General features: G+C 37.7%; 1 protein-coding gene across 4 annotated transcripts in view; it reads left to right on the forward strand.

Moving 5' to 3' along the window:
• The first annotated feature begins 1014 nt into the window (after positions 1-1014).
• Positions 1015-12275, forward strand: part of zgc:172282 (leucine-rich repeat and fibronectin type III domain-containing protein 1-like protein) — a 167005-nt gene continuing 155744 nt past the window's right edge. For all 4 annotated transcript variants that reach the window (XM_055028631.1, XM_055028633.1, XM_055028634.1 and 1 more), the window contains exon 1: positions 1015-1440. The gene's annotated coding sequence lies outside the window, so the exon portion shown is untranslated. The remainder of the gene's footprint in view (positions 1441-12275) is intronic.

Consider the following 12275-nt stretch of genomic DNA (forward strand, 5'->3'; position numbering starts at 1 on the left):
TGTAACTTTAAGCAGTACTCCACTGTTCTTGTCTAGGGCCACAATGTGATAAAAAAATGTTCGGGTAGTTTGGATACATTAACCAATGACTAAAATACCAGTAACTTTAAATGGGCCCACCTTGAAGTCCCCGCTCCGCGCTTCAAGTACCTCCAGCCGGGTGGACCGGAGAGTCTTGCAGGCAGACCCCCAATCTGTATCACCCACTTCTGCCGGGCGAACGCCTCGGTGATCGCATCACCCACCGGCGTCATATCGCATCCATCTGTTATTAGCAGCTTGCAGCCTAATCCTGGAGCAGCAACTCGTCTACAGACAGGGCTGCACGCCGACACGGGGAGGGAGGGAGAGGGAGAGACCTGAGAAGGAGCTGGTGGGCGTAGCGCCTCCCGGGACAAACCGCCGCACAGTGTGAAAGTAACTGCAGGAAGAGGGAAGCGTCGTTGGAGCGGATTTTTTTTGTTTTTTTCTTAACGAAATAGGGGACGGAGGCTGTTTTCTGTCTTGAGCTTGGTGCGCTTTTTAAAGCTTGCCCACGCTGTTGGTGTCCGGCATCTTTCCTTGGAGGAAGCAATGCGGAGAGAGGAGAGAGGTCAAGACAAAGTCACTTCTGGCACCGAAAGAGAGGTGAAAACCCGCTAATAACGGAGTGATCCTATAATTTATTTTATTTAAAAAAGTGAACTCTTGCTTTCTATATATTTGTTTTAAAATACAAGATAAACCGGTTAGGACGTAATATATCAGCCTCCATCAGCCGGCTGGGATTATCTTTCCTAAAGACAAATGTGGACCCACTGCATGCAGAGATGAGTAAAATGTGCAGCAGTGACAGCTGAATGGAGACGCGCGGAGCATCTTGCACAGAGAGCGGGTCGAAAATCAGAGCGCAGTGTGGTTTCTGAGTTCCGCTCAGCACCTTTCAGACACCGGATTCCAGCAGTATCAGCCCTCGATAGTTGGGTGTTTTTTTTATTTTTTTTTTTTTTTTGTTTTTTTAGTTTTCGCTGCTGATTAATCGATCGTGTGGACAAAAACAAAAAAACAAACAAACAAACAAACAAACAAAAAAGGAAATATCTCAGTGAAGAGTGGCTGTGCGCCGGTTTAACTGGAGCGTCACATCCATCTTTTCTTTCATTCCTGTCCCAGCTGATTTGTGGAGCGCTGTGGGTGAGAGCGGCTGCCACCGGGCGGTTTAGGGGTCTTTTTTTGGTGCAGGCTCAGCGGGAACTAAACTGAAACGCCTTGATTCCCCCTCACCATCCTTAAGGACCACGGTTCGCGGCGACAAAACACGGAGAAAAGTGGATATGATGGCTTATATGGCTTAAAGACGCGCGCGAGATCAGGAGGAGGATTATTTAAGAGGCTCTTTTCTGAGGAGGGGTATTCACCTGGTTTATCAAGCGAAGAGAGATTACACCAGGAGACGCACAGGTAGGCTCTAATTTCATTTTCTCTTCCCTTGGTTTCTCCTCATCACCCTTTTAGTTTAAATCGCTCTATTACATGGAAGAAATTTGTCATGAATGTATTTTTCTTCTAATGTTGGAAGTTAAGTCCATGGAAGAGCAGGCAGATGAAGGAGATAATGGCGCTGGTGTTTTCTCTCCCACACGACTCAGAGAGAAATTGATATCCTCTCGTTTGATTAAAGACACGGGGAAAGGAGAGGGGCGTCATGGTGGTTTAAGGGGGTCTGAAACGGCCGAAATAAGAATTACAGACAGAGAAGTGAGAGTTTTGTCAGGGGTGGGTGGCAGATGGCTGGGTGAGGAAGGTTGAACTGAGCACAAGGGGAGGGGGCGTCGGGGGTAGTAAGACTGGAGAGGCTAAGAGGGAGTTGTTAGGATGGGTGGTGTGTGTGTGTGGGGGGTGGATGCTCAGATGGAATACAGAGAGGGTGTAGGAAGAGGAGATGAGCTAGATGATGGGGGGAGAGTGTGATAGCAGCAGAGAAGGTGGTCTACTGAAAAGGTAAGTGGAGAAAATATGGGAGGACAACAGGAGGAAATGGAATAAAATAGATTGGGAGGGCAGAGTTGAACAGTTGGAGAGGGAGGTTGGTGGGGAAAGGGACAGTAATGAATGAAAAATCATGCAGAAAAGAGGTGTTGCAGTGTTGTGAAATAATCCCTGAGGATAAGTTCTAAAAGCATGTGTAAAAAAAAAGTCTCTACTGTAGTTATATGCACTATTTGGGACAATCCAGTGCACGTTCACTGTCTGTTTGCTTCACAATGGAGACATGAACACATAGAGGCCAGAAACACTATTCAGGTAACAGTTTCGGTTGCTGTGTCAGCTCCTCTTTATCAGGTACATTTTCCTCATTGCTCACTGCCCCATTTGCATTTTGATTGGGTTTTGCATGGGCTTGTAGCACCATTTAAAACACATATAATCACAGATACAAACTAGTTTCCTAATTTTTGTTCCAGGATCGGCAGACCTGTGACTCAGCTGTGCTTCTGTAGTGCTGCTGAACACAGTTTTGAAATACCGTCATTTGCTCATATATACAGGGATTTGCATCTGAGTTTTTCCACATTTTGTCAAATCAAGGGAAAGTAGCACATAATTGTGAAGTGAAAGAAAAAAAGATACCTGGTTTTCAAAAATTATTTAAAAAAAAGACATTAAAATGGTATGGAAGACCTTTGTCTTCAGCTGGATTATCTCTGACCACATAAAATAAAATTCAACCGACAGCCTTCAATCAATCATCTGAGAAGGAAAGATTATGGCATAGCTGTCAATTTCCATACCATGATCATCTAGATAAACTGACAGATGGCCAAGGGAAGCAACAATCAGTGGAGCACCCTATGGTTACTCTGGAGGAGTTGCAGCTTTAATACCGTCAATAGAACTATTTTTAGATAAAATTCTTGTTTGGAATGTCCCAGTCAAAGTCCAGACAAGGACAAATGTGCAAAGATATCAGTCTGTCAGAATCGGTAGGTAGACTCCCCAAATATCATCCCATAATTGCAGCAAAGTTAGTTTTGGTCATTGCTTTGTCACTCGATTCTCATCACATTTCAGTGCGCTGTTGGATTTCTCAAATTTAGTTTGATTTCATCAGCTGAATTTCAATTAAGCTTTTGACGTTGACGTTCTGCTCTATTTTGGATTTGTAGTTTGCTAATGTAGATTTGTAGTTTTCAATGGAACCAGATGAAGTGAACAAAACCATGGTATGCTTTCTAGCCACACTTCCAAATATTGAGCAATTACACTTGAGTAAGAGGAACATAAAAGACATTTTGTTGCTGGCAAAGATGCCGTGTTCATAATCCCCATGTTTACTGCACAGGCGATTCCCAGTGAACTTTATTGAACTGAAACATGACAGACATCATGGTCAAACGTTAGTGATTGGGTAAAATGTGAAATTTTGACAGAGTCCATCCCGCCAGTAAGTGATTGTATCTCAATAGTCAAGGTTCTCTAGACCCTGTTTGCAAAGCAAAGCGTAAAAAAATGGAGCTGGATTTTACCAGGTCAAAGCAAAAGATGTTTCAACAAAATATGGACTCAAGAGAGCTGAATACAAATGCATGCACCACGTTCAGACTGTTATATGAAGGAAAATATTGTCAAGGCCATGCTTCACTTTTCTTTAAAAAAATAAATAAATACATAAACATGGCATTCATAAATTTTTGTTTGCATACCTAATGAAATCCTTGCTAATGTAAACTAAATCTGATGGCTCAAGCAAGTTTACAGTCCCTGGAGAGATTGGATATGTGCTAAGACATGAGAAAAAAGACTTATGCTTATCATGCTTTTGTATAATTAGGAAGCAAGTTAGCACAATCCTTGTTTACCGTTATTTTTAATGACCTCGATTCATTAGATTATCTGTGAACCTGACACATGTGCTATAGTCAGCACACAACACACTCGTTTTCTGGTGATTTTTCTTTTTTTGGAAAATGCACCATTGATACGTTTCCATGTCCCCCTCAGAAATAGCAATACGTACAGTTCATGAACAGAACAATTTTCCACTGCCATGGAAACAAGAAGACACACTCACAGTTAGGTACTAAATAACTACGGTGTATCATATCTGTCTTTTAATTTCTTTGGCAGGAGCAGTTAAATAAGAACACTTGATTGTTTTATGTTAAGCTGAAAACAGATATTTTGTATAGGATGACTAGATACAAATACCTTAATAACCACTAGTAGACTTTCTAATGTTATTAAAAGAAAAAAAAAAAAACATTATTTCTCAAAAATAGCTTTATCTCTATAGGAAGTAATGAAAGCAAACTTTTTAAATTATCAATACCTCAAAATAGGAAACTAAGAAAAGCAAAGTTACTTTTTTATATTATTTCTCTCTATATATGAGAGCATTTTCTTTAGGTACTGCAGCTTCCTAGCACCTCATAATAACACTGAAACATGCCTGATGGGTGAATTCATTTCTCTCAATTGCTTTTATGTATGAGTTTGTGCATGTAGTTTTTCTGAGTTCCCCGTCCAGTGACTACGGGACGTAGCCACCCCGTAACAATCCTCTATCTTCCCAGTTTCCTGTAAGAATAGGTGTACATCGATGGCATTTAGATGTGTGCCTGGTCCAACCCACCGTAATCAAATGGCGTAATTACCTCCTCATTATGCAATGAAGTTATCAGGTGTCCTGCTAACGACCTCATTATTTGACTCAGGTGTGTTGAATCAGGCAGGCATCGAAAAGTTACAAGACACTGGCCTTCGAAGTCTGGATTTGAAGACCCCTGAATAGACAATAGATGGATGAAAAGATGGATGGAACTGCTTGTAGGGCAGCAGTTTGATGTAAAATCTGAGCACTAAAACTACATTATAGGTGCTTTCAAGATGCAGTATTTAAGACATACGTTCGCTTGCTGAGACGATCAATATCTATCTGGCTTCTTTATGGTAAATATAATATTCCACTTGCAGCTGGCAAAGTGGTATTGGAGTGACTCTGTAACATTACGTGCCATTTACTTTTTCATTAATTACTGCTATTTTTGTTTCTTCTTACAATTTTTACAAAAAGGGTATTCGATGTTTGAGGTGTGCTGCTTCTTGTTGTCCCAGCTTAGATTAGAAATTTTCCATTCCCTATTGTCAGTCTCTCTCTCTCTCTCTCTCTCTCTCTCTCTCTCTATCTATCTATCTATCTATCTATCTATCTATCTATCTATCTATCTATCTATCTATCTATCTATCTATCTATCTATCTATCTATCTATCTATCTATCTATCTATCTATCTATCTATCTATCTATCTATCTATCTATCTATCTATATCTATCTATCTATCTATCTATCTATCTATCTATCTATCTATCTATCTATCTATCTATCTATCTATCTATCTATCTATCTATCTATCTATCTATATATCTTTTTTCTAAAGCTTGATAGTAGTTATAGTAGTTGTGTTCTTGCACATGTTGAATAAACTTGATGGCTAAGTAGAAAGAAACTCCAGGACTATTTGTCCAATTTTGGAAATATGAAAGCAATGTGTTATTACCTTAAAGTGTAGAAGTGGTAGTTTTTATCTGTTGAGGTGATACTGTGTGATTCTTATAACAATCCTTTCTGATTGTTTATAAGGCTCTCTGACAAACATCTAATGAGAATGAGGCATAAAGATAACTTTTCCCAATCTGACACCATATTCAACTAATAGTGATACAACTTTGAAGAAGTTCTATAAGTATTCCTAACTTCATAGTTTCCATGCATTTGGCCTAAAACAAGTGCATGTCACAGAGATTATTTACACATCCTGTTTAGGATTCACCTGATTAGCTTAGAGCGGTGAGGGACTAGAGCTTTCAACATTTCCATGTGTCCCTTGGCCTATATGCTAAACGGTGGAACTGTGTCACTATCTTGCAGTCATGCTGGATAGAGTCAGGTGGGCTGAAGCAGAGAGGCATCTAAAAATTGCAGGTCGCCAGCTCTTGCTGTCTGCAGTTTCAGATCCCTTTCCTAAAGCAGTGTTTCTCAAAATTGGGCATCATAAAACACCACTGGTGGGATCGTGAGATGTTCAACAAAAATTTACGTTCTTGCTGATAACATCTAGACCCCTAATAAAATCTTAAAACCAAGGAAGAAATTATTAACACTCAAATTTTATGTTGGTGGATCATGGTAGGTTGTGAAGAAATCTTCTACATTTTAAAAAAGAAACTGAATCAACCCACAGTTAAAACTGAACTTTAACTCAAACTGGGTGTTTATGAGCTGATCAAATATTTAGGATCACATTCAATTTGTCCATAATTCTAATTATCATGCCATTTTCTCTCTGCTCCAACAGAGCATTATTGTGTTGCTATTATTTTGTAGGTCAGAACCTGAAAGTTAAAGAATTATCATAAATAAGAAAACAACTTGATCTAAAGGTAATACTTCAAAATATATTTAGATTACCATTTGAAGAAAGTATTAGAGGTGTTTGATAGGATAAATATGGCTTTTTTAAATTCCCCATTGAACCCTGGATGCTAAAATGTTTGGTTTTGAGAATTAAGGAAATCAACTGATCATACATTTAAATGAGTTATTAGATCAATTAAAACTTTTTTTTCTGAATATGCTGTGTCATTAAGTAATTTAAGAACTTATTGTATTGACAAGTTGTGTGATTGTTGCTGTTTGGCTTGTTAAAGTTGGCATTTTTTGTGATGTGTTTACAAGATTTTTTGTAATAATATTTTGATAAATTAAGACATCCTGGAGGCTACGGCTATTAACCTGCAAGAATGTGAAAGCATGAGCCAACAGGAAGCTGCTGCAGGTGCTTTCTTCTTTTTCCTGCCAATTCCTGAACTGTGAGTAGACTCTGTGTGGAAATCAGGTAAAACTTTGTTTTGCACTTGCAAAACTTACTTTTGGTTTGGAGATGTCTAATATCAGTCACATGACCCTACATCTGAATCCTTGAGATTTAACAGCCCGGTAATACAACTGTGTTTTTTGTCTGTCAGTGAGATTACAGAGGAAAAAACTGCTCGCTGTATTTGATTAGACTTAGAGGAAATTTGTAACATGGGCGAAATAAGAATCCATTATATTTAATTGGATCCAGATCACTCTCTATAAAACTGAAAACTGGGGCACTGGCCTTAGTGGAGGATGTAATCTCTAAGTGCCCTTCTAGTTTTATTTTATCCCATTAATGTCTGCTGGGAGCCCACAAGAACCCTTGGCCACCCTTCCAGCTGCCTTGATTGATGGTGAAGTGCATGCTCTGTTGGCCCAGTTTTGAGTTCATATATGTAGCTGAACAACTTTGATGTAGACAAGTGAGGGACCTCATTTTAGTGCAGCTCGTCTTTTATAGGAGTTCAAACTTGACATGTCAGTTTTTATAAAAGAGGGATCACTAGTTCTCATGGTGACAGTACTTAAAAGAATGCCAGCTGCTGACAATAGCTCCTTTATTGTGGATTTGATCTCTCATTTGCATTTAAGGATACACTGGATTGGCTGGTTCAAATACATAATCAAACATAATCCAGCAAAATGGAGCCTCGTGCACAGATGGGATGAAATTTATGTTGGTTTATGCCATTGTTTGACCTTGATTTCCAGTTTAAACAGGCTGCAGAGGTGATGCTTTACTATCCCTCTCACTTATTGAGGGTTTAGTCTGAAGATGTCTGAAAATCTACGCAAGGGATAAGAGCAACCAGTCACAACTGCTGTCAAACCTTGTAATCTCTGAGGAGTTCAGTTTCTTTGTTGGAGCAGCTAAGTTTTTTTTTCTCCTGTAAAACATAGAGCAGCATAATTTGGAAATTGTAGGGTAGGTATTGTGTGGCATTTAAGAGTCAAAGTCTTTCAAATCCCCTGCTAGTGGAACAGTTGACAACGTGAAGCACTTTATTGTGATTCCAATATATTGATTCACTGTATTAAACATGGAGTAGGAAGGATTTTCTTAAGTGATGGGAATGTGTTACATGTTAGAAAAGGGAAAAAAAGTCATTTTCTGAAGCAGCTCATAATTTTATAAATAAAATAACCTATGGAGTGAAATATTTTTTTATTGTTTATTTGCTAATTCAGCACCTTCTGTCTCATTGAGATCCTCGATATGTAAAAAAGATATTTACATAATGTTTTCAATTCCTGATTGGGTGGCTGTATCTTTAGCTACTTGTAAGCCTTTTTTTTCTAGAGTTATAATAATGTACGCAATCAAAATGAAATTGACTGAACTTTTGACTAAAATTACTTGCATAATCAGGTGCATAATTATACAACAGCTGTATTTAAATTTTAATGTAGTACATCCCTAAAATTTCTGAAAAAGAAAAACTTAATTGTAGGAGGTGATGTTTTTTGTGGATGCCTGGTTTGCAATTATTATATAAATGTGAACATAGTTTTATACTTTCCTGCATTTAAACCTTTAAAATTATTTTATTTTCTACAGCCTATTGGGCAAGTGTTTAAGTGTGTTGCAGAATCTGTTTACTTTTTTTCTTTATGCATTTTTAATTTAGCTTTAAAGGGAGACTATTATAAACACCTAGGGGTTTTATCTCAGAAAGATCTGTAGTGTGTTTATAGTGTTGCTTACTTTTTCTGTGTTTCTATATTTTCACTGTGCAAAGCTGAAATCAAGGCTACTTTTCTCATACAATGTTCTCAGAGTATAATTGTTTAAATGCACAGGTTCAGTCTTTTGTTTGTGGTTTTTGAAGAGGCATAGACAAACAATCTAAAAGCAATCTGAGCCAACTTATATACAATATAGTTATCTATTTTTGGCATAATGTAAAATATTTATCACCATTATTAAACTGAATAATGATACTAAAGAAAACTTTAAATTCTTGAGGAGTGAAAAGTCTAATTGATTGATGTGGCTGTGTGAGACAGAGTGAAGGAGAAAGTGAAGCTATTTTTTCTTTTTGAGGAAAAAGAGTTTTATTTTATTACTATTGGAAGGCTAGCTAGAAATTTATAGTTCTGAAAATTAAGATTTCTATGATGTATATATACATCAATTAATTATGTCATTACAAGGCACTGTAAATTATACAGTGTCTTGTAAAAGTATTCATACTACTTTAAACTTTTTCACATGTTCTCATATGCATTTGTATCCAGTCAAATTTCTCTTTATAAAAAGTGCAACCAAATTTCCTTAAAAGTCAGAAGTTTGTAAGAGAAGATTAATGAGAAAATGGAATAAGGAAGACTGAAAAAACATCATGTTGTAAATAAAGTTGGTGAGAAGTAATCCTGTTCATGTAGGATTACCTGAAATCCTGTTCATTGCATAAATGCAAGCCTTCCATCACCTGGATAGGCAAAGTGAACAGTAATCAGAGACACGTTCAAGAGATCCATGGTAACTCTGAATTAACTGCAAAGTTACAGAAATCAGATTAATGAACCTGTAGATAGAAACACCTTTATAGAAATGTCATGTTAAAATACAGTCAGTTTGACATTTTGCCAGAAGTCTTCCAGATCAGACAAACATCCAGCATGTGGAAAATTTGCTCTGTTTAGATGAGAAAAACATTTAACTTTTTGCCCCACCTGCAAAACATAATGGGTGGTATGACCTGTTGAAAAGTGTTCGTAATTGCCCTTGCCAGATGCTTCCTGTCTAATCAGACTGAATTGGAGTTATTTTGCAAATTGAAATTGGCTGTAGTCCAAGACTGGATGTGCAAAGCTGTTAGGAACACACCCCAAAAGACTTTCAGCCAAAATTACTGCATTAGATGTTTATACAAAATGGACCTAAGCCAACTAAATACATATGCATAGCACAGTTTTCAGATTTTTATGAATAGAAATAAATTGAAATGTAATAATTTCCTTCCACCTCAGAACTGTGGACAACATGTATTTAAACACTTAACCTTCTAATAAAAAAAAAACATTGTAATTTGAGGTTATACTTGACAAAGTGTAAAAAAAAAAAATGCTGGGGGGAGTGTTGCAGAATTAGAATTGTAAAGTAGTATGATCAAAGGGTCAAAAACAGGAACAAAAGACAGAAGCCACCATCAGTTCCAGCTTCCTCTGATGGATTTTATAAATTTTTTGGGATCTGAAATGGATCCTGAGCATTTGAGAACTCACTGTTCTTATAGGAAATTGGCAACACACCTGCACTTGATTGGACTAGACCACATTGGAACAGGTCAAACGAAATGAAATATAAACAGAAACAAGAATAAGACAATCTAATTTACGAACTCATCTACATAATTAACTGCTCTACAAAATAAAGCATGTAATATAGGACAACTCAAACTGTTACTTTAAAAAAAAATGCTACAATACACAAAAGAAAACCCTCTAATTGGTAGAATCCAGTGATATAACCAATGACTGCCCAAACCCAAACATTTGCCCTGCTGCAAAACCTACAAGGGACAAACAATGGTGAGTGAAAAAAAAAGGAAAACAAGAAATTTACCATAAATATTCCATGAAACAAAAGAAACAAATTCATTTGATGGTCCAGTAGTGTTAGCTTTAACCAAAACACATACATAGATGGAAACTGCAACATAGTGTTACCACAAATAAACCTGTGATAGTGAATGAGGTAAAGTTACAAGTAATGTTTAAATGTAAGCACTATGACTAACTTCAGAATGAGTAAATGAACCAGAAATAAGAATAAGGGACAAATGGTAAACACATCGAAACACTTTGTCACAAGGATTAAAGCTAAGTTATGAGCAAATCATGTGTTTAGATCAGTATTGGAGTTCCTCTTCTGCCACACACCTGATTTTAATAAGAAGGTCATTAACAGGCTTCTGCAGTACTTGATGGCATGCAGAGGAGGTCATGATATCATTTAAACCAGGTATTATGGAACAGAGGCACATTTAAAATATGTGGGGCTCTGGTCCCCAAGGACCAGAATTGAGAAACCCTGGTTTAGGTGAATGAGACAAAGATATGTTTAAAGAAACAGTTGTGATGAGAAATATGGCAATGGAAAACAAAAAAGGGGCAGTTTTTTTTTTCTTTCTTTTTGGAGAAAGTCAGTTTAAGTTAACAAGAAAAATGTAGCCATTTTGTAATTTAATAGTTTGCCTGATTTTTCGTTTAAATATCAAAAGAATGGATTTGCGATGGTTTCAACAGAAGCATGACATCTTCTTCAGTGTGGCATTTTAACATCAGCCCAGTTTGTACATGTGAGCAGATGCTGGTTCAGTGGTGCAGTGCCTCAGCACCGAGGGAGAACGTGTAAGAGATGCTGCTGAAAAAGAGTGAGAGGTGAAGAGGAGGAGGGCTGGGGGGAAGCTGGGAGATAGATAGTGAGTGGTGTGCTGAATGCCAAGCACCCCGGTATTAGAAGGGTGCTGTGTTGAGCAGACAGAAAGACATATCAGTTGCTTTGCCAAAGCCACACCATCATGTAGCGTCTGGAACTTGTGTATTGACATTTTCTCAACTAGTTGCATCATCCATTTATATGATATTGATTTCACAATTTGCAACATATTTCCCACATGCATTATGACTTTTTTAAATCAAATAAAGCAGATAATAACCTTCACACTCTATTATGGTGTTTTGCATAAAATTCTCGCCATAGTACATAGTTCATTTATGTTCCTAAACCAAACAATGAAGGCTGCTAGACTGAGATTGCCCTGATGGTGCATGAAGAGTTCTGACTTAATTGGATTCAAATTATTCAGTTCATCATCAGAGATGTTTCAACAGCAGATCAGCACCTTAAAACCATTGTTTTGCCTCAAAACCAGAAGGTTGGCCAATCAAACAGTTCTGTACAGTAATTAAGTACAACTGGTATTTGCACATTTGGCAGTGGGCAGATCCCTTATCCTGTTCAAATTTTAAATCAATATCGCTACAAATTTAGTCAGAAGAGGGAGGCATGAAGGTTCCCAAAATTTCCTGAGAGATGACTGACTTATTAAAACACAGTGTACCACAGCGGTATGTCTCTACAACTTTTATACTCAGTCGAAAAACATTCAGATTAACCTTTGCATGATCTTAGAGTGACATTCAGGAGGAGCGTGACAAATGCCATGGTTGGACAGCAGGGAAGTTGGGGAGTTATCTCATCATAAAGTCCGTTTCCGAAACCACACACACATATACACACAAAAACTCCTAAAAACACACATGGGGTCACTGCGAATTAAGATGGTCTAAATGACACCCATCATATGGATTCTCTTAAGACCACGGGAGGGTTAACTTAGCCATTCTTCTGTGCCTTTAGATCAGAG

Source organism: Poeciliopsis prolifica, unplaced genomic scaffold (genome assembly GCF_027474105.1).
Source record: "Poeciliopsis prolifica strain line A6 unplaced genomic scaffold, Auburn_PproV2 SCAFFOLD004, whole genome shotgun sequence".
NCBI lineage: Eukaryota > Metazoa > Chordata > Actinopteri > Cyprinodontiformes > Poeciliidae > Poeciliopsis > Poeciliopsis prolifica.